The sequence below is a fragment of the Narcine bancroftii genome, chromosome 3 (genome assembly GCF_036971445.1).
Source record: "Narcine bancroftii isolate sNarBan1 chromosome 3, sNarBan1.hap1, whole genome shotgun sequence".
In the NCBI taxonomy this organism is placed as follows: Eukaryota; Metazoa; Chordata; class Chondrichthyes; order Torpediniformes; family Narcinidae; genus Narcine; species Narcine bancroftii.
This window is the reverse complement of record NC_091471.1, coordinates 10,217,853-10,241,558: the sequence shown is the minus strand read 5'-3', so window position 1 is coordinate 10,241,558 and position 23,706 is coordinate 10,217,853. Positions and strand designations below refer to the sequence as shown.

General features: G+C 41.8%; 1 long non-coding RNA gene across 2 annotated transcripts in view; it reads right to left on the bottom strand.

Moving 5' to 3' along the window:
- The window catches only part of LOC138756046 (uncharacterized), a 67,223-nt gene that overhangs the window by 5,755 nt on the left and 37,762 nt on the right, over window positions 1–23,706 (bottom strand). Inside the window, exon 3 of one of the 2 annotated variants that reach the window (XR_011352696.1) lies at window positions 13,242–13,290. The exons of the other annotated variant lie outside the window; for it this stretch is intronic. This is a non-coding gene — a long non-coding RNA (uncharacterized lncRNA). The remainder of the gene's footprint in view (window positions 1–13,241; window positions 13,291–23,706) is intronic. 2 annotated transcript variants of the gene reach the window in all.

Sequence of the window (23,706 nt, the reverse complement as noted above, 5' to 3'; positions counted from 1 at the left end):
AGTGGCTGATGTGGTGCCGCTTTTTAAGAAAGGAAGGAGGGAGAAAATTGGAAATTATAGACCGGTTAGCCTGACATCAGTGGTGGGGAAGATATTGGAGTCCATCATAAAAGGAGAAATAGCAGAACACTTAGTCAGTAATAATAGTATAAGGGCTAGTCAGCATGGATTCCTTAAGGGTAAGTCATGCTTGACTAACCTTCTGGAATTTTTTGAGGATGTGACAAAGAGGGTGGACTCGGGAGAGCCAGTGGATGTGGTGTATTTGGACTTCCAGAAGGCCTTTGATAAGGTACCGCACGGGAGTCTAGTGGGCAAGATCAGGGAGCATGGTATTGGAGGTAAGGTGCTGACATGGATAGGAAATTGGTTAAGAGATAGGAAACAAAGGGTTGGAATAAATGGGTCTTTTTCAGAATGGCAGGATGTGACGAGTGGAGTGCCTCAGGGATCGGTGTTGGGTCCTCAGTTGTTTGTAATTTATGTTAATGATTTGGATGAGGGGATTATAAATAACATGAGCAAATTTGCAGATGACACTAAACTGGGTGGCGGTGTGGGGTGTGAGGAGGATGTAAGGAAAATGCAGAGGGACTTGGACAGGCTGGAGGAGTGGGCGGCTAAATGGAAGATGAATTTCAATGTGAACAAATGTGAGGTTATTCATTTTGGGGGAAGTAATAGGAAAGCTGAGTATTATTTAAATGGAGACAAGCTAGGGAGTGGGGAAGTGCAAATGGATCTGGGTGTACTTGTTCACCGGTCACTGAAGGCTAGCATGCAGGTTCAGAAAGCTGTGAAGAAGGCAAATGGAATGTTGGCTTTTATAAAGAGGGGATTGGAGTCTAGGAACAGAGACGCCCTTCTGCAGTTATACAGGGCCCTGGTGAGACCCCACCTGGAGTATTGCGTCCAGTTCTGGTCTCCAAACTTGAGGAAGGACATACTAGCTATAGAGGGTGTGCAGCACAGATTTACAAGGTTAGTTCCAGGGATTGCAGGGTTGTCATATGCAGCAAGGCTAGAAAAACTGGACTTGTATCCATTGGAGTTTAGAAGGATCAGGGGGGACATGATTGAGGTATACAAAATCATCAGGGGGATAGACAAGGTGAAGTCAGATTACTTGTTCCCAATGATGGGGGAGACAAGGACTAGAGGGCATAGTTTAAGAATACAGGGTAGGCCCTTTAGGACGGAGATGAGAAAGCATTTTTTTACCCAGAGAAGTGTGAATCTGTGGAATGCTCTGCCACAGAGGGTGGTAGAGGCGGATTCGCTGACTATGTTCAAAAGAGAGTTAGATAAGACTATTGTGGGTAACGGAGTTAAGGGTTATGGGGATAAGGCTGGAAAGGGGTACTGATGGTAATGATCAGCCATGATCTAAAATGGCGGTGCTGGCCCGACGGGCCAAATGGCCTACTCCAGCTCCTATTGTCTATTGTCACCTCCATCCCATCCATGCAGACAGGTGCGTCGTGCCTTGACTTCTCCTTTCTAAAACCAACAGCTCCTTGGTCTTGGGGATGTTGTGAGCAAGATTAAAAACACAAAGCAGGAGAAACTCAGCAGGTCAAACAGTGTCCTTTATATTGCAAAGATTAAAAAAATACATAACCAATGTTTCAGGCTTGAGCCCTTAATTAAGGTATGGAAAATGTCAGCAGGTGTCTGAACAAAAGAGTAAAGAGGTGAGACGTGATCACAAAGGCAGGAGGTAATATTGGAGAAGGGAGCAGGGGACAGCAGTGATCAAGTGGATGAGAGATGGCTAAGTGAATAGAGAGACAAGGGGGTAGAGAGCTGAGGGAAAGAAGACAGGGGGAAGGGAGAGCAAAATAGCAGAAACTGGAAAAGTGAATGTTAGTGCCATCCGGCTGGTGGGTGCCAGATGGAAAGTCAGGTGTTGTTCTCCAATTTATGGGTAATCTTGGTGGGATAGTACATGAGGCCAGGACAGATTTGTGAGTGTGACACAGAACTGAAACGGTTGGGCACCGGTAGGTCCCTGTCATTGGTGCGGAAGGAGCAAAGGTGCTGAATGAAGCAATCTCCCAGTCTGATCCCAATCAATTTGATGTAGAAAAGGCCACAAAAGGAACACCATATGCAGTAAATCACTTGTGTTGCTTCACTTGAAAGGCCTGTTTGGGGCCCTGGACCATGGTTTGGGAAGGGGTGTGGGTGCAAGTATAGCACTTTCTGTGGCTACAGGGGAAGCTGCCGGGTTGGTGGGGAGGGATGGGTGCACGAGGGAGTCACGGAGGGAGCAGACCCTACGAAAGGTAAAGAGGGGAGGATACATCTAGTAGTGGGATCCTGTGGTAAGTGTCATAAATTGTGGAGGATAATATTGTGGATATGGAGGCTGGTGGGGTGGTAGGTGAGGACAAGTGGAATCCTGTGTTTGTTGTATCTGGGGGCAGAGGGGGCCAGGGCAGATGAGCAGGAAATAGAGGAGATGCAGATGAGAGCTGAATTAATGGTGGTCAAGGGGAAGCCATGTTTGTGGAAGAATGCCGACATTTTAGAGGCTCTGGATTGAAAGACCTCATCTTGGGAACAGATGTGGCAGAGACAGAGAAATTGAGAGAAGGGAATTGAATCCTTGGAGAGAACAGGGTGTGTGGAGGTGTAGTCTAGATAGTTGTGGGAGTTAGTGGGTTTGTAATATATGTCAGGGGAAACCCTGTCTCCTGAGATGGAGACAGAGAGATGCAGGACAGGGAAAGTGTTGTTGGAGATGGACCAGGTGAGTTCGAGATCGGGGTAGAAGTTTGCTGCATTGTGAATGAAGTTGACAAGCTCATCGAGGATGCATGAGGCAGCCCTGATAGAATTGATATACCGGAGGAAGAATTTAGGGGTCTTGCTTGTGTTGTCTTGAAGCATGGATTGCTCTACAAATCCCACAAACAGGCAGGCATAGCTGGGACTCATACAGGTACCCATAGCTTCTCCTTTGTTTCTTAGATGAGCCTCTTTTACTATCCGAGCTAACCAATTAAAACCCGTGTCGGCACCTGACCTTGGAGTTTTCTTTGTTCTCGATTGCCTGGCTTGTGCAGGCGTGTGTGGACGCCTGAGTGTGGCCTCTGGTGAGGTCACCAGTGGTGACGGGCTTCACCCAAAATGCATAGGCATGAGGCTGCGACAAGTTCACCTCTCTGATTACTTTTAATTATACAGTTGAGCAGCCACCCCTCGCCCTGCGGTAGAGTTGAACCACGCAGAAATAGCCCTTCAGCCCATCACATCTATGCCCACCTTTTGCTATCTACATATCCCATTTGCCCGCAAAGGAACATGTTTTTCTCTGACTTGCCCATGTGTGTGTGTGTGTGTGTGTGTGAGTGTGAGTGTGTGTGTCTGAATGTGTGTGTATAGAGATATATACACACGCACTCACATGTTTGTCTGTGTGTGTATGTATGTGACCATACGTGCGCATGTGTATGTGAAATGAATAATGAGGGATTGTCAGACACTTAAGTACAATGCACAGATGCACCAAAGGACTTACTTATTGCAGCCAAGCATGTACAAACAATGCACCAACTACAATAGTCTGTGTAAATGCCTCATTTATGTTAGAACTGTACTTGATTCCACTACTTCTCTGGCAGTGTGTTCAAGATAGCAATCACTCTCTGTGTAAAAAAAATTTTTTTCCTCAAATTCCCATTAAGTCAAGTCAAGTTTATTATCATCTGATTGTACAAGTACAACACAACGAAACAGCGTACCATGCTCCTTGGTGCAAACCACGCAGACACGCAACCAGACATAACACACATACAGACAAACAATACAGATGCAGGACAAGTATTTTATCCATATAAACAAATATTGTTTTGAACAAATGAGAGTCTCACATAGTTAGTGTGAGCAGTTTCTTTGGTTGTTCAGCATCCTCACTGCCTGTGCGAAGAAGCTGTTTTTCAGCCTGGCTCTGATACTCCTGCGTCTCTTCCCAATGGGACCAACTAGAAGATTCTGTGTGCAGAATGGAAGGGGTCCGCAACGATTTTGCTCACCCTCTTCAGACAACAATCCGGTAGATCACATTGATGGAGGAGAGGACTTGAGAGGGTGTGAATAAATAACCTAACTTGAGGAGTTGACTGAAGTCGCATTTGGACCTTGATCAAGGTTCAAGGTTCCTTTATTGTCAAGTAATAATACAAAATATCATGTATTTAATATTTGTCCTGGGAAGAGGAAATTCAGTTTGATCTTCCAGAGGAATTATGGAAGAAGATCTTTGGATTGGTTAATGCCTCTTCAATATGTGCTCGTTATTCTTTGATTCAGTTTAAAGTGGTTCATTTGTCATAAGACAAATTGGCCTGTATATTTTCTAACATTAGTCCTATTTGTGATAGATGTAAATCAGAAGTGGTTTCTCTAATTCATATGTCTTGGTCATGCCCTATGTTGGAGATATATTTTTAAGACTTTATCAGCTATACTGGACATAAATTTGCAACCTAACCCATTGACTGAAAAATAACACACAAATGCTGGAGAAACTGAGCAGGTCAAACAGTTTCTCCAGCATTTGTGTGTGTTTTTCACTTAACCACGGTGTCAACAGAATCCTGTGTTTTACCCCTCACACATTGACTTTTTTTTTGGAATTATAGTTCCAGAAGTGGGACGAGTTCCCACTTCTACACATCGGGTTGTAGCCTTTTCTACATTGTTGGCTTGAAGAGCTATTTTATTTAAATGGAAAGATTCCAATCCACCCACTTTGACTCAATAGCTTTCTCAAATTATATCATGTTTAAGTTTAGAGAAAGTTATGAGTTGTATATTTATTACTTCTGTTAAATTTTATAAATTATTACCACATGATTTAGTAGAAATATTTTCCCTTCCGGACTATGTTTAATTTTATTTCTTTTCTCTTTGTTGGTGAAGATTAGACAATTAAATTTTATTAATAAATTCTCAGAATAGGCTGCCCAGTCTTTTTTCTTTTCTTATATTAGGTGAGGTTTTATATAATTTAAAAAATTCTTTAATTTTTGAAGATTTTGGTTTGAGGAGATGAGAACATATTTGTTAATTATGGTGTAGTGCAGTATTATATGATGTCAAAAAGTAATATTTTTCCCCTTTTAGATTCTGTTCTGCTATTCTCTTCATGTATTATTTACCTATAATATAATTAATAGAAAGATTGAAAAAGAAAGATATATGTCAACCTTTGCCTGCTCTAGAGATAAACCAAGATTTGTCAAGAGCATTGCTTGGGACTCTCAAAAATAAGAGAATATTAATTATGTTGATGCGAAGGGGAGAGTGGTGGGAGAGACCCCACTGATCCTCTCTGCCACTCTTATAGTCGTGTGGATCGACCTCCGATCCATTTCTCTGCAGCAACCATGCCACACTATGATGGAGCCTGCCAGGACACTCTCGACAGCACTCCGACAGAAGGTTAATATAATGGTGACCGGTAGCTTTGCCCAGTTCAGTCTTGGCAGGAAGTGCAGTCTCTGTTGCACTTTCGTGACAAGTGAGATGTTGAGAGTCTACAATAGGTCACTAGTTAAGTGAACTCCAAGGAACTTGATGCTCTCCACTCTCTCTACTACAGGGCGATAGTCATTGTGGCCTGTGATCGTCGCCCTCTTGGATACCAGGATGATGGTGGCTGTCTTGAACGATGGACTACTGCAATTAGGTCTTGAAGATGTCCATGAAGACCTTCATCAAATAGTTTGGTTAAAACACCTTCCTCTCACCTTCAACTTCCACCCTTTTTAAAAAAGATTTGGACTATCTAACCTCTCTATGCCTCTCTTAATATAGTATCCAGAATTCAAGCAACCGGCAGCTTCAAGCAACCAGCAAAAAAAAAAGGATGAAAATAAATTTTAAATAAATAGGAATAAAATAATAGGTAAAAAAAATGTTCAACATTGTAAAAATAAACATTCTCTGAAGTAACACATAAACATTTGGTGAAGATGGGAGCAAATATTCAGCCAGCTGAGTGCCCTGGTCATGTTTTGCTCGTAGCAGCCGTTTAAATAAAGTTGTGTGAAACAGCAATGGCGTCGCCGTTCACCACTGGGGTGACTCTTAAAGTGTCTTCTTATCCCTGCTTAGTAAGAATCATCCCAGTCATAGACTTAATCTGTCTACTTGGGGTGGCGTTACCTGCATATATGTGTGTGATAGTCGATACTGTATAAAAGTCACCCCTCCCCCCCATTTTTGGCCCCAACCACCTTCCTATATGAACTCCCGACACCCCAGCCGCCCACCCATCTGAGCTTCAGATGCCACGTCCGACCGCCCATTCAACTTCCAGATGCCTGGCCACCTGTCCACCCGAGCTCTCGACACCTCAGCCACCCTCCCATATGAGCTCCTGACACCCCAACTGCCCTCCTGACTCCCCGGCCACCTGCCCATCTGATCTCCCGACACCCCAGCCACCCTCTCAATGCCCCGGCCTCCCATACAAGCTCCCGACGCCCCACCCAACCAAGCTCCTGATGTCTTAAATATGGACTTACCACTCTGTTCCGGGCAAAATCCCAGTGTCTCCTCTGCCCTCTCTCCAGTATAGCCACCTCTGTCCTACCCTTGTTTCTTTCAAGGTATCTTCCCAATTGGCAGATTCCCTGTTGTATCATATAACCCGCTGACAGATTTACCTGGTGACTTATTTAATATCTAGCTTTAGACATCCAGGAGTAGGACCACAACTTGCTATCTGCCCCTTCCACCATGTTGTAAATAAAATTTAATTTTTTTTAAAAATATTGGACTCAAACTCAAGAACCTGACACCTGCATCCCAGCTTCCGCTCCTTCCAATGAAGTGGTAGTAGCTTACAACACGGTGACAAATAATGTCAAATGTTATCTGAACCACTGTGAGAATTTTCTCAATGAAATTGGTTAAGCCTTTGAATAGAATGCAGAGTGATGGGGAAACGGACAGTGTGAATAATGAGGTGAAAACACAGAAATATAGCCGGAACTCAGCAGGTCTCGCCGCGTCCCTAGGAGGTAAAGGCTGTTTGTTTCGGGCCTGAGCACTCCCTCAAAGTATGAGTGAAAAGCAGGCTGGTAGCTGAATTAAAAGGCTGGGGAAGAAAGAAAGGATGGAGGGAGGAGCACAGTCCAACAAGTAAAAGGTGTTCATTGAACATGGATAGGAGGCCAGGAGAGGAAAGGTGAGAACTGATCAGGGGAGGTCGTGACTTTGTGGAGAAAAGGAGACAAAGGAAAGGCGAGAGAGAGATAAGAGGACAGATGGGGGTGGGGGTGGGGGGTGGTGTGTCTAATGGAAACTGGAAAAGTTGATGTTAATGCCATTCAGTTGGAGAGTGCCCAGATGGAAGCCAGATGAGGTGTTGTTCCTCCAATTTGCGGGTAGTCTGAGTCTGGCAGTGCATGAAATTGAAAGTAGAAGAAGGTGTTCAACTTTTCCTAAATTGTTGGCAGCTGAAAGTCTCAGAGTTCCCAATGGTAAAGAAAAAGACATCCTTGGGGACCAAAACAGCAACAAAAATAGTGGCAGTATTGCCAAAAAACACAATATCTGCAAAATGAACATGTCTTTGGGATTGCTCATTGCAGGAGGCACTCTCTGGGACACAGTTTTAATATATCACCTGATAGTGTCAAGCTCCCTGGAAATGATAGAATCTCTCATCTCTCTCAGTTTTACAGTCATACCGTCTGTTCCAAAAAAATAAGCTCAAATAAAAACAAAATGTGTGAGTGTGTTCAAGATTATTTGTAATCCAAATGAGATGAGGAGGAATTTCTTGACCCAGAGGGTGGTGAATCTGTGGAATTCATTGCCACAGAGGGCAGTAGAGGCAGGTTCATTAAATCTATTTAAGAGGGAATTAGATCTATTTCTTCAGTATAAGGGTATTAAAGGTTACAGAGAGAAGGCGGGGACGGGTTACTGAACTTTAAGATCAGCAATGATCTCGTTGAATGGCAGAGCAGGCTCCAAGGGTCGAATGACCTACTCCTGCTCCTATCTTCTATGTTTCTATGTTTACCAGTGCAAACCAATGAAACAGTATTCTCCGGTCCACGGTGCAGAAAAGTGCAAACACACACACAGACAAACGATACATATAATGCCGGCCATTACATCCGATAAGGCACACACACAGGCACAGATACATGCGCACATGCACACACACACACACACACACACACACACACACACACACACACACACATTCTAATGACTGATCCATAAAAGCCGCTTAGAGGCTAGGCGGAGCTCTTTACTGTGACGCATTTTGATATTATCCACTACCAAATCAGGATAAGTTTTTTTAACGGTTTATTGATGAACACAAAGACTTGTAAAGATTTATTATAACATTGTCCAAATATTCCAGGTAGTAATGTTTATGTGGAAGCTACATGATGAACGATCTATAACAACGAATGTTTAATCCGTGGTAACGGTCAACAGAAAATATGCAAGCCTTACTCACCCTCCTTGTCTCTATACCGCTATATTGTTCAATGCGGGCTAATGAATTCCCCAAACCCACGCAACCACCCCCCCCCCCCATGCATGTGCCACCATCCCAAGACAATAGAGCATGTGTGGAAGCAACCTGGCACTGAAAGGGCAGCGGCAATGGCAATGGCTGCAGAAATGATGGCAGCAACTGGATATAGCAGCCTCCATACCGCGGGACATCGCCAATGCCCTCAGCCAACCCAACAACGGTAAGTAGTACACTTTTGGCTCCTACAATATTGGCCTATAATTATTATAATAAGGCATAATGTCTCAAATAATGATTACACAATTATAAATTACAATCATTCCAATATTATGTAGCTATTCTTTCTTCATTCTTCATAAGGCCAGAGGATACCAGCATATCGCCTTGAAAAAGGGTGATCTTTACCACCACTCTGGACCGGTAAAGTCTGTAGTCTGTGGGCAAGGGGCAAGGTTCAAAAAACAAAATAAAGACAGTTTGGACTTGTCAGAGTTCCTCCATCTCCGGTTTGATTTTGTTGCGTCTAAAGTCTTTCTGACAGTGTCTTTAACCACAAATGGTCTGTTTCTTCGATGAATACCAGTTTGCAGTTCTCAATACAACATAGCTGATCAGGGGTACACCACTCTAAAATTTCAAATAGCACTCCTCCGACTTTGTGAAAAGAGTCCACATTATTTGGAAGAACTTGAATAACAACAGCATCTATGGAAGATAAATAGTCTTAGAACCCTATTTTGAAGGGGGTTTATCTGATCCTCTTGATTTTAATGGACGAGTCTCTTTAACCTTCCCAGCAACAGGTTTGCTCATCTTTTTCCTTCTTTTCTGCATTTCGTCATAAATAAGGTAAGATTCAAAAGACATTGATTCTTTAAACTCGTCAAAAGCTGCGGCATTTGTAGAATCCTTATGCATAGAAGCAGGCTGACTCCACTTATGGCCCCTACAGATCCTTTGAACTGGAACTGCAGCCTTTTCAGCCACTCTGGCTTCTATTGCCCTTTCCTGCAGTTCCAGATACAGTTTTGTAACTTCCTAATCAGTCTCATTTTCCGACAGTTTATTTTGAAGCATTTTATTAGATTCTCTCTCTGCGTTCAATTCTTTCAATAGGAAAGTAATACTCTCATTAGCTTCTGTAAAGTTAGAAACCTGACCTGGAGCCTTGCTGCAGTAAACTCTGAATTTCTTCATCTTATTTCTTGCATTGCTGAAATGCAATATCTCTTTCTGTATCATCATTAGCTGGGCCTTCAAGGTACATTCTTGATTGTTTTCTGCATTCGGCTGTCGTGTGTTATCAACCAATGACTTGTTCTCTTTCAAAAGATGATTCTCTGCCTCCAACTGTATGCACCTTGATCAGGATGAATCCCTTTCCTCAATAACTGCATTCATTTTATTTAGCAATTATTCTTTTCTTCTGCTTTCTGACTTTGTGAATTCTATCGACAATTAAATTTCTGTTCTTGTCAACTGCTCTTTGGCTTTTTCTCTTGGACACTTTCATTAGATTAATTCCCCTTTTTCTGAAAATCATTTTCGATTCCAAGTAAAAAAGTTAAATTCTGTCTGGTCACTATTTTCATGATTATCCAACATTTCCAAGTCCCTTTTCAACATTTTGTTCTCTGAAGGCCGTTGCACTAGCTTTGCATACTCCTTTATTCCATTAGTGCAATTTTCTGTGTTCACCAGTTTTGCAGCATTATTTTCATTTATTTTCACATTGATCTGTTTTCTTTTCTTCAGAAGTGGCTTTTTATTTGCAGTCTTTTGCTGCAGTGTTGACTTTTCCTTAACACACACTCTGAACAGAGGCTCCCCAGAAGAATCTGAATGAATCTCAACATAAACAGGAAGAACATCTATTTTCAGCCTTTTATTTCCTTTTGTTCTCTCTGTTTCAGGTATGCATATTTTGTTCTGACAATAGCCACACCAGCAGTGCGAGTATAAGACAGCTTTAATAAGACAGCTATAAGACAGCAGGGTGTGAGGAAGTGTAGTCCAGGTAGGTATGGAAGTTATTGGGTTTGCAATATGTCAGTGGATGAAGTTGACAAGCTCATCATGGGTGCATGAGACAGCCCCTATGTAGTCATTGATATACCAGAAGAAGAGTTGAGGGGTCTTGCCTGTGTAGGCTTGGAGCATGGATTACTCCACAAAGCCCACAAACAGGCAGGCATAGCTGGGATCATACAGGTACCCATGGCTTCTCCTTTGATTTGGTGGAAGTGGGACGAGTTGAAGGAGAAGTTGTTTAAAGTGAGGACAAGTTCTGCCCAGGCAGAGGAGGGTGGTGGCATAGGGTGACTGGTCAGGTCCCTGGTCCAGAAAGAACTGATGTGCTTTAATACCTTCTGTATGGAGGATGGAAATATAAAGGATTAGACATCCATCATGAAGATGAGGTAGTCTAGTTTGGGGAATCTGAAGTCATTGAAGAGATGGAGGGTATGCGAGGTATCGTGGATGTAAGTGGGGAGGGATTAGACTGGGGAGAAAGGATAGAGTCAAGATAAGGTGAAACTAGTTCAGTGGGACAAGAGAAAGCAGAAACAATGGGTCTACACAATTGATTGGGTTTGTTTATCTTGGGTAGATGATAGAAATGAGCAGTGTGGGGATGGGAGACAATGAAGTTGGCAGCTGAGAGGTGGAGGTGACCAGAGGTGATGAGGTTGGCAATTGTGTTGCAGACAGTGGCTTGATGTGCCGTGGAGAGGTCAGTGCACCAAACCCTTATCTTTGAGTTTGATGGTGAGGTTGGGTTTGTTGCGGAGAGAGGGGAGGGCAGAGCATTTGGAGGAAGTAAGATTAGAATATGAGAGGAGAGTGGTGAAGTTGAGACTGTTGATGTCTTGGTGGCAGATGGAAATGAAAAGGTCCCGAGCAGGCAGCTGACCAGGACCAGGTGTCCAGGAGGAAGAAGAAGGCTTAAAGCAGCAGAAAGGGTCTTAGGTTGGAGGGTGGAGAGTCGCAGTCATGGAAGTGAGCCTGGAGGTGGAGGTGATGGAAGAAGAGTTCAGCATCATGGCATGTGTGGAACTCATTAAGGTGTGAACAGAGGGGGACAAAGGTAAGCCCTCTGGTGAGAACTGAGTGCTCTGTCTCGGAGGGGGGAGATGGGAGTGGATAGTAAGACCAAGAAGGGGTTAGCGTGCGAATCAGTGTTTTTTTTGTTCTTTTTAAAACTTTATTTATTTGAAGAATCATTAATAGTGAAACAAAATACATTCCATAAAGAAATTTTTATATATTTTTTAATTAAATAAATTGATAAATCAAGGACCACCCACTCGTAAGGAGAGCTAAAAATATATAAACAGAAACTAATAATATATAATAAATCAAAATATATCTAAATGCATATATTCCAAATATGGTAAACATTTATAACCATATAACCATATAACCACTTACAGCACAGAACAGGCCAGTTCGGCCCTACTAGTCCATGCCGTAGCAAATCCCCACCCTCCTAATCCCACTGACCAGCACCCGGTCCATACCCCTCTAGTCCCCTCCTATCCATGTAATGATCCAGTCTTTCCTTAAATGTAACCAATGATCCCGCCTCGACCACGTCTGCCGGAAGCTCATTCCACATCCCCACCACCCTCTGCATTAACACAAAAAGAATAATTGTCTTGTAGATTATATGTAAATATTTTCTTTCCATGTACTTGCTACACATTTTCAAGCTACAGACAATGCTAAGCGTACAAATGCAATTTGAAATTTATCCAACCCTAATCCTTTTAAAGGAATCACATAACCCATTTAAAAAAATAGATGGATCTAATGGTAACAAAATTATATAATTTTTCCAAAATTAACTTAATTTCATCCCAGAATGGTTGTACATGCACAAAAGACCAAACAGGATGTAAAAAAGTTCCAGTACATAAACCACATCTATAACAAGAATCCAAATTACTAAAACCATATTTTTTCAATTTCTCTGAGGTTAAATACAACTGATGTAGAAAGTTATAATTAACCATTCCAAACCGCACATTCGTCAATTTAGTAACACTACCATGACACGTATCTGCCCAATAATCTTCAGGAAAAACAAAAGCTAAATCATTTTCCCATTTAAGCTTAGACTTCTCCCATTCTGACATCCATATTGTCTTGTAATATTTGATGCATAACAGAGATATAACCCCTTTTTGGTATAGAAGAAATCAAAGAATCGAATTCCATCAATACAGGTAAAATCATCTCTCTACCGTACATATTTTTCATCAAAGATCGAAGTTGATAATAAACAAATAAAGAATTTTCAGCAAGATCAAAACATTCTTTCAATTAATTGAAAGAAAGAAACTGTCCTTCTACAAAACAATCCTGTAATGTTTTTATACCCTTAGAATCCCAACTCTTTAAATGACTATTAAACATTGAAAAAGAAATAAGCTGATTATTATATAATGGAGTTAAAATTGACAATTTACCTTTTGATCCTAAAATCTTATTTTTTTTAATCCATAGTTTTAATAGATGTTTTAATATCGGCATATTATATTCCCTCAACAAATTTACATTCCATCGAAATATAAATTGATGCACCTCGACTTTAGAAATACAAGCCATCTCAACTTTAGCCCAACTCATGGGCTGGTCCAAATCCATCAATCTACTAATACATTTCAACTGGGCTGCTTCATAATAATTTTGAAAATGAGGTAATTGAAGCCCACCTTACCTTTCCATAAAAATTCTCTCATAACTTTATTTAAATCCTGAAAGAAACTCTTTGAAAGAGAACATGGTATTGATTGAAATAAATATTGAATACGAGGAAAAATATTCATCTTAATACAATTAAGTCGACCAATTAAAGTAAATGGAAGATTTTTCCACTTAATTAAATCTGCTTTAATCTTTTTTAATAATGGAACATAATTTAACTTATATAAAGATTGATACTCAGTATTACAATTATTCCTAAATATTTAATTTTATCAAACCATTTCAGTTTTATAATACTTTTATACTCTGAATAATCTCCTTCTCCGACTGGTAAAATTTTACTCTTGTCCCAGTTAAGTTTGTATCCAGATAATGTTCCATATTGTAATAAACATTCCTGTAAATGTGGCAATGATTGATCTGGGTATGTTAAATATATCTAAACATCATCTGCAAACAAATTAATCTTACACTCTTCATCCATAACTCTCATCCCTCTTATCTGTTCATTCTGCCTTATTGTTTGAGCTAACAGTTCAATAGCTAATGCAAACAGAGCTGGTGACAATGGACAACCTTGTCGAGTTGAACGCGTTAATTTAAACGATGATGAAACTTGACCATTTGTCACCACCCTAGCAGTCAGGTTCATATATAAAGCTTTAACCTAACCAATAAAAAAAATGGCCAAATTTAAACTTCTCCAATACTTTAAATAAAAAAATCCCCTTCGACCCTATCATAGGCTTTTTTTGCATCAAGTGGTTGGGCTGCTGTCGATATGCATTGACCAAATTAATCAATTGAAGAATATTATCTGAAGCATTTCTATTTTTAATAAAACCTGTTTGATCAACATGTATCAATTTAGGTAAATATTTAGCAAGTCAGTTTGCTAACACTTTTGCTATTATTTTATAATCAACATTCAATAAAGAAATAGGTCTATACGAAGACAATTTCAACGGGTCTCTTATCTTTTTTCAGGATTACAGTAATTAAAGCACTTGAGCAACATTCTGGTATCTCATAATGTTCAGTCACTTGTTGTAATAGCTCCCCGAACACCAAAGATAAATCTTCATAAAAAGTTTTATAAAATTCCACGGAAAACCCATCATCGCCTGGTGACTTCCCATTGGGCATTTCCAACATAGCCGCCTTAATCTCTAATTCTGTAAACGGAGCTTCCAGATCAATAACATCCTCCTCTTTGGTAACGTTAACTTAGATAAATAAGAATCAATAGAACCACTATCCTGTTTCCCTTCAGAAGTATATAATTTTTTAATAAAATTAATAAAACTAGTCATTAATTTCCTGAGGTTTATAGGTAACTTTTGAATTATTTTTTACAGCCTTAATAATCCGTGAAACCTGTTCCTTCTTTAACTGCCATGCAAGTACCTTATGTGCCCTCTCACCCAACTCACAATAACGCTGCTTAGATCGATTAATTAAACATTCAAATTGATAAATCTGCAACATATTATAACGCAATTTCAATTTAGTCAAAGCCACTTTTTTTTATCTTTTGACATTTCCATCTGAAATTCCTTCTCCAATTCATCAATTTGATTTTCTAATTCAAAGATTTCTGCCATATACTGCTTCTTATCTTTAGTGGTATAACTAATAATCTGTCCTCTTAAATAAGCTTTTAACACATCCCATAACACAAAATGACTTTTTACTAAATTAACATTTTCAGACAAAAAAAGTAATCTGTTCTTTAACAAAAATAACAAATGTTTTTTTTCAACAACATTGTGTTAAATCTCCATCTATAAGATGAACGTACCACTTCTGAACTTACATAACAAAAAATAGTAAAGAATGATCTGATATAACCCTGCTTTTATATTCCTTGTAAATGTGCCGATACTAAAAAAATATATATTCGAGAAAATGAATCATGTCAAGACGAATAAAAAGAAAAACCCTTCTCTGTAGGATTAACCTTTCTCCAAATATCCACCAAATTTAAATCCTTCATCAAGGCCCCAATTTGTGTCGGCATCTTTGATTTCTTTATACTTTTTGGGGATCTGTCCAACAAAGGATCCAAGGCACAATTAAATCTCCCACAACTAAAACATTTTCATTAGCTTGATTTAATAACAAAAAAACATAAGAAATAAAACACTCATCATCCACGTTAGGTGCATACACATTTAGCAAAGTCCAAGATTCAGTAAAAATTTTGCATTTCACCTTTAAAATCCTTCCAGCATTCCCTTCCATAGTTTGCAACTCAAAAGGCAAATTCTTATGAATTAGAATTGTTACACCCCTTGCCTTAGAATTAAATGAAGGAAAAAAACACGTGTCCAACTCAATCTCTCTTCAACTTCAAATGTTCTTTTCCAGACAAATGTGTTTCTTGTAAAAAGGCAATATCAATGTTCATTTTCTTGATATAAGCCAAAACACGCTTTCGCTTAATTGGATTATTCAACCCCTGAACATTAAAAGTTGCAAATTTCAAATTAGACATCCTTATAAACTAACAATATAATCACTTACTACAAAATATCACGCCCCTTGTAATAAATGAAAACCACTCTCCCTCCCCTAAATATATTTTAAAAAAGAAAATATATTTAGAAACAATTTTAATTATCCCCCCTCCCCAAATAAAAACTCTACCCAAAGGTAGTAAGGTGTGGTAAGCCCCACTAGTGGCAGATGATTATCAAAGATATCAGTGCTATCCACGCCCCTCAGCCAGAAATACATCATTTACATTAATACAATTCAATACTGTAAATATATTCAACCCAATTACTCCATTCCCAATGATTGTTCCGGAGAGTGCGAATCAGTGTTGTGGAGGGTGTTGGGTGAGGTGGAAGGTTGGGGAGGTCAGAGGGTGGAGATGGAAGATGGGGAAGGATGGAGGGAGGAGGTGTAGGGTTGACAGAGGAAGGGAGTGGGAAGGTTGGGTAGGTCAGAGGGGGGAAGTGGGGGGGTGGGAGAGGTTAGAGGGGGCCTCAGATGAGTAGCTGTAGGTGGTGGTGCGGCCTGGCATCTGCTGCCTTTGTCCTACTCGGCACAAGTTTGGAAGGTGTTGGTTTAACTTCAGCAAGAAAATTGCAGGGATGTTGTAGATGAAGCCCTCACTGCACTGAATGTGTAGGGTGGCGGATGGAGAGCGATTTAAGCAGGCTGCCTTGCCAAATATCCTGTACTTAATTTCCAATTTGTTCACTGATCTCTCTTTCCCTAGCTCATTATCTTTCAAATCATCTCAGGTGGTGACCGTCTGAGGAAAAAGATTCTGGATAAATGAAGATGCTGCAGTGATAAACTTCAATTATTTGCAATGTCTGAAGGGTCAGATCAGAGAAAAATGACTTCAAGGAATTCACAAGGAAATTTCAATCATGCAGTTTTTTGATTGTGTGTATGTGACCAAACTATAATGCAGGATAAAATTGCTCTTGCATTGACAAAACAAGCTCATGCAAATATTCATGATTCTGTTTATTGCCTTGTATGCAATACTCAAACATCTTTCCTTTAAAAGGCACACAAGATGCTATTAACCCTGGTTCATGGTCAAGAAAGAGAAGCAAAAGAACATCCCTTCAGAGACATGAAGGGACAATAGACTCAGATGCCCCCTAGTCCTGCACCGCCCATAACCTCCGTAGCCGCAAGTCCTCCTGTCCATTCCAGAGGTGACCCCAAGCATCTCCTTGACATCTGGTTCCAACTCCCCAAAGGTTTTGGCCTTTTAGAGGAGCCGACAGTGTTTTTAAAATAAAATCCTGCAATCACATACCTGCTGGCTGCTGAAGTCTGGCTCATGGGATTTGAGAGGGTGCCGAGGGCAAGAAGGGGTCTGGAAGGGCCTCGGGCGCTGAAGGCTTCCTGATCGAATCAGGGATTTGGGCCTGAAGCTCAGGTGGCCGATGGATCGAACAAGAGACTGTACAGCTTCAGAGGCTGCAGGAGCGCTGGAGGCGAATCCACGGATACTTGACAACTCTGAAGGGCTCTTTCAGGAGCCATGCTCGCCATTGGCACCCTCACGAGGTAGTGACCAGGATGACGGAGATCCTCTCTGGTGTTTAGGGAGGCTTTCACGTGGATGGAATGTCTATGCTTGCAATGGACGTGGTTAGAATTTCCACTTTCTGTAGCCTTCCGCCACAACCTTCAGAAAGCGCGGCATTTACTCTTGATTCTTTCAGGATATCTTCCTAGTGTTGTTCCCATAGCTTTTTCCATCCTGGACTAGGGCCACAACATTTAAAACTTTGAAAAATATTGGATTTGAACTTGAGGAGCCGACACCTGGCTCCCATGTGCCAATCCTACCAACGAAGAGGTACCAGCTTACAACCCAGTCACAAATAATGTCCATGTAGTCTAGACCACTCTACCTGAGAATTTTGAACATTACTTGCCCACTCTTACTGCTGTTCAACTGTGGAAGTGTTGAAACAGCAGTATCAGGCCATCTAGCTGTTGAGTCCACGTTGACTCCCTGCATAAGCTATTAGTTTCCCTGATCCTTTCATGTTGCTCAAGTTTTGATTAATTCTGGAGACACAAAACACTGCAGAAGCAGGAATCTAGACTAAAGAACAATCTGCAGCAGGAACTCAGCAGGTCGAGTAGCGAGGGAGAGGCCTTCACCCACAATGTCAACCCTCCCTTTGCCTCCACACGTGCTGTTTGACCCGCTGAATCCTTCCAGTAGTTGGTTTTTGTTCCTGATTTATTCTGCTTCCACAAGCCTTCTGGATTGAAGTTCTGGGCCGCAGCAAGAGATGGATCAAGTGCTGTTAGATGAGACATAGATTTGAGCATAGTCTCCTCTTCATTGGAGTAACTGGACGGCTTTGTGGTGCATCTGCATTCAATCCACAGGTATGGCCAACAGCTTCCCACTGCCTCCCACTATAATTCCCCATCCCACTCCCACTCTGTACTCTCACAGTGGGGACCCAAACCAAACTTGTGGAACAGCATCTTGTCTTTCACATGCACACAAGTGGATAATAGTTCTACGGACCCACAATACCTATTTATTACTCTGGAAGGTTTAACGGCACCTACACTTCCTCAGGAGGTTGAGGATGGTCCCCATCTTGACAAGCTCAATTGAGAGTGTCCTGTCTCATTGTGTAGTATTGAAACTGTAAAGCATCAGACCAGAAGTCATTCCAGAGGATCATCAAAATGTCCGAGAAGATCATCGGAGTCTTTCTTTCCTTGACTGCCATAATTTACTGTTGGGATTGTTGCTTAAATAGGGCTCAAAGAATTATTGAAGACATTTTTTCTATCCAACAGATGGTATCTTTGACCATTTATGATTAGGAAGGAGGTACAAGAACATCAAAATCAGGACTGCCAGACTGGGAAATACCATCTTCCCTTTATATATATTTATTGTGTGTGACATCCCTTATGTATATCTGTGATAATCATAGAACCACAGAACATAAACAAGTCCCTTCATCCCTTCTAGTCTTGTCAAACCATTTTTTTGCATCAACCCACTGATCTGCACTATGGCCATAGCCCTTCATACCTCTCCCATCTACATACCTGTCCAAATGCTTTTTAAATGTCAAAATTAAGCCTGGCAGCCAATCTCACCTACCCTCAAGGGGAAGGGCCTATTCACATCTACTCTATCTATTCCCCTCATAATTTTATTTCTTTTCTTTGGCTTGGCTTCGCAGACGAAGATTTATGGAGGGGTAATGTCCACGTCAGCTGCAGGCTCGTTTGTGGCTGACAAGTCCGATGCGGGACAGGCAGACACGGTTGCAGCGGTTGCAGGGGAAAATTGGTGGGTTGGGGTTGGGTGTTGGGTTTTTCCTCCTTTGTCTTTTGTCAGTGAGGTGGGCTCTGCGGTCTTCTTCAAAGGAGGTTGCTGCCCACCGAACTGTGAGGCGCCAAGATGCACGGTTTGAGGCGAGATCAGCCCACTGGCGGTGGTCAATGTGGCAGGCACCAAGAGATTTCTTTAGGCAGTCCTTGTACCTCTTCTTTGGTGTTCCTCTGTCTTGGTGGCCAGTGGAGAGCTCGCCATATACCACGATCTTGGGAAGGTGATGGTCCTCCATTCTGGAGACGTGACCTACCCAGTGCAGTTGGATCTTCAGCAGCGTGGATTCGATGCTGTCAGCCTCTGCCATCTTGAGTACTTAATACCTCTATCAAATCCCCCCTCAACCTTCTACGCTCAAATGAGATTGGACACCTTCCAATATTTTACCTACTACTGACGTCAGGCTCACTGGCCTATAATTTCCAGGGTTACTTTTGGAACCCCTTTTAAATAATGGAACAATATGAGCTACCCCCCACCCCAATCTTCTGGCACCACACCTGGTGCCAAGGACATTTCAAATATTTCTGCCAGAGCTCCTTCAATTTCTACACTCACCTCCCTCAAGGTCTAAGGGAATATCTTATCAGGCTCATGGATTTATCCACCCTTATTTACTTTAAGACAGCAAGCACTTCCTCTTCCTTAATCTGTATAGGTTCCATGACCCCACTCCTTGTTTCCCTTACTGCCCATGACTCTGTGCCAATTTCCTAAGTGAATACTGATGGGCAAAAAAAACATTTAAGATCTCTCCTATCTCTTTTGGCTCCTATTTGATCTTCATGGGGACCAACTTTGTCCCTTATTATAATTTTCCTCTCAATATACCTGGAAAAGCCCTTAGGATTTTCCTTCACATTGTCTGCCAAAGCCACCTTGTGTCTTTTTTTTAACCTTTCTGATTTATTTCTTGAGGTTCTTCTTGCAGTTTTTGTACACCTCAAGTTCTTCATTTGCTCCATGTTGCCAATACCTGCTCTCTTTTTCTGAACCGAATCCCCAATATCCCTTGAAAACCAAGGTTCCCCATGCCTGCTAATCTTGCCTTTAATCTGTGTGTGTGTGTGTGTGTGTGTGTGTGTGTGTGTGTGTGTGTGTGTGTGTGTGTGTGTTAGAGAGAGAGAGAGAGAGAGAGAGAGAGAGAGCGCATGTGCACTGTGGTCCAGAGAAACACTCTTACATCTGGTTTGATGCATACGATCAGATGATAATAATCTTGACCTTGAACGGCTTCAAGTAATTTGAGTTCTATGTGTGATCAAAACACACAGGAGCTGAGCTGGTCTCCCAGAATCCATAGGAAGACAAGGTAGAGTTTTTGAGCCTAAGCCCTTCCACACAAGCATCTCAATGAATGGTTTGGGAAAGAAAGGGGGGAAATGGGAAGGGGAGGAGACCAGATCAACAAAAAAAAGGTGTTAATTGGATATGATGAGGAAAGTTGAGAATTGATATTGGTTCTGGGAAAGGGGACAGAGGGAAGAAAGAGAGAGGAAGACAGCTGGAGGAAATAAGAAAGAGGGAAGAGGAAGAAGATGGGGAATTGGAGAAGTCAGTGTTAATGCCATCCAGAAGGAGGGTGCCCAGACAGAGGCATTGTTCCTCCAATTTGTTGGCGTTCTCAGCCTGGCCATGCAGGAGATCATGGGCAAACATGTCAGCAAGGGAGTGGCGCTGCGAGACCGGCTGTGGTGCTCCAGCACTTCTGTGTTTTAACTACAATCAGAGCACCTGCAGACCTTTATGTTTCAGTCCAATGTGTAATGTTGATGTGGCTGGGTGGGTTCCATCCAAAACCTTTTCCTTCTCAGGGAAATTCCTGAATTTCTCACCCAGGCATTGCCCAGCTGGGCCTGCCAAGCAGCTCTTTCTCCTCCGCATTTCACTACCTTCACCCTCTTTCATCGATGTTCTTTTGTCTATATTCTCTCCATGTGACTGGTCCCATTCACTCATTGACCAGATTACCTCATTTACAGCTTATTCCCAAGGTCTTCATGAAACATTAATTCTGTTTCTCTTCTTTTTTTAAATTTAAATTCATTTATTTTTAATTTTAGACATACAGCTCGGTAACAAGCCCTTTCAGCCCACAAGCCCGTGCCGCCCAAATACACCCAATTGACCTCCAACCCTGGTACGTTTTGAAGGTTAGTAGGAAACCGGAGCACTCAGAAGAAACCCACACAGACACGAGGAGGACGTACACACTCCTTACAGAGAGTGTCAGATTCGATTCCGGGTCACCTGCTCTGAAACAGCATTATGCTAACTGCTACACCAACTGTGTTGCCCTTGCTAGGTTTTGACCTGCTGAGTTTTTCCAGCATTATTTTTTTCCTCATCTTAGGTTTCTAGCACTGAATTTTGATTCCCTCTGATGATGGATGCTGAAGATAAGATGGGCTGAAGGGCCTGTTTCTGTCCTGTTCAATTTCGCGATCCGGGTTTTTCCTCAGATCTTCCCTATGTCTTTTGCTCATCGCTTGTGAATCCTTTAGTCCTCGAACTATCAACCAATGGGTGAACTCTTCCTCTCTTTACCCAACCTGAACCAGACTTGATTCTGTATCTTTCTCTGATTCTTCTTCTATACCTCTCATAATTTTGGAAACCTCTATCAAATCTCTCCACATTCTCCAATGCTAAAGTCCTAAGCTCTTCAAGGCCCGGCCACATATTTGTAAATCATCTCTGTGCTCTTTCAATCTTATTGATATCACCAGCGGCTATATTTCGTGAGGTGTCTGAGGAGGTTTGGTATGTCACCAAAGACTCTCATAAACTCCTACATGTGCATCATGGAGGGCATTCTGGCTGGTTGCATCACTGCCTGGTACAGAGGTGCCAACTCTCAGGACAAGAATAAACTCCAGAGGATTGTTAACTGGGCCTGCAACATCACAGGCACCAGATTTCACTCCAGCGAGGACATCTACATGAGGCGGTGTCTTAAAAAAACAGCCTCTATCCTTAAAGACACCCACCCCCACCCAGGCCGTGCCCTCTTCACTCTGCTACCATCAGGGAAAATGGTACCAGAGCCTAAAAACGAGCCCTCAGCATCAGAAGGACATCAGATTCCTCAATCATCAATGAACCAAAGACACGGCCTTACTTTTCGTCCACCCTTATTGTTATTATTATTTTATTTTTATAGTAATGTCATAACTTTTTCTTATTAAAATAAATGTTTAATAATAGTTTTGGTTAAACTCTTTCCATAAGAAACATTAACAAATAAGAAATAAAATATTCAATAAATAATATTTCTCTCTAGCCTTTAAGCTCCTTTTAAATGTATTGTTTTTCACAACCCAACAAGTCAAAAAAATAACAACTTGCTTCAATGAAAATCCAATCTTTCAACTATGAACAGTCCAAAGTTAACCAAAGAAAATATGAATCCAAGCTTAGCTTGCACCACTGTGATTTACTCTGATGCACCTGGGTCTAAACCAGATACTTGGCATCTCTTCTTAGATGCAAGTTCATCAAACTCTGGTGTCAGACTCTGAGCTGAGGAAATCCTCAGGACTGAATGAAGGTGCTCGTCAATAAGACGACTCCTGTGTGGTGTTTTGTTTATCTTCATCAAAGAGAAGAGTTGTTCGCAGAGATACGTGCTGCCGAACATTGACAACATTTGAGCAGCTTGTGCACAGAGTTGGGGCAGTGTGTCGGGAAGGAACTGTGGGAACTGCACAGCACCGACAGAGTCATACTTTGACTTGAGTGTGTCATTACACTGGAGCTCAATCAGCTCCATTTCGAGGTTGGTTGGAGCGCTTGTCACGTCAACCGCAAACGGATTGCTGAGTAGTTCAAATCTGCATTTCTGGGCTTCAAAGTCAGCAAATCGTCAGAAAAACTCCGCACGAAGTACGCTTAGTTTTTCAGCAAACTGCACTGGGCAACACGGCAGGTGAGATCTGTTCTTTCATAATTTGGCAGCACAGAAAATGAGCCATGTTTCCCTGCAGCATCTGAGTCTCCCACAAGCACAACTTGATTCTAAAAGCCCTCACTGCACTGTACATGTCTGTAATGATGAGCCCTCGTCCCTGAAGCTGCAGGTTTAGCGCATCGAGATGGCTCACGATGTCACACAGGAATGCCAGCTCACATTGAAACTTTTTATCCCTGAGCTCTGTTGTATCTTTGCTCTCCATAAACAGACATATTTCTTCACGCAGCTCAAAGCATCTCTTCAGTACTTTTCCTCGGCTAAGCCATCGCACCTCTGTGTGATAGGGCACGTCTCTGTATTCTGACCCTAACTCCTCCAGAAAGGACTTGAACTGGCAGTGATTTAAACCTTTGGCTCTTATGAAGTTAACTACTCGAGTTACAGTGTTCATAATATGCTCCGTTTTCAAGGCTTTGCCACACAAGGCTTCCTCGTGGATTACGCAGTGGTAAATTGTATGCTCACCTGCATGATTCTCCCGCATCTTCTCCCGAATCCTGCCCACCAGTCCATTTTTCTGACCACGCATCGCGGGCACACCATCTGTCGTTAGTCCCACAAGTTTATCCCAAGGCAGCATCATTTCATTGAGACATTTGGACACCTCCTCGAAGATTTCTTTTCCTGTGATTGTGCCATGCATGGATTTTA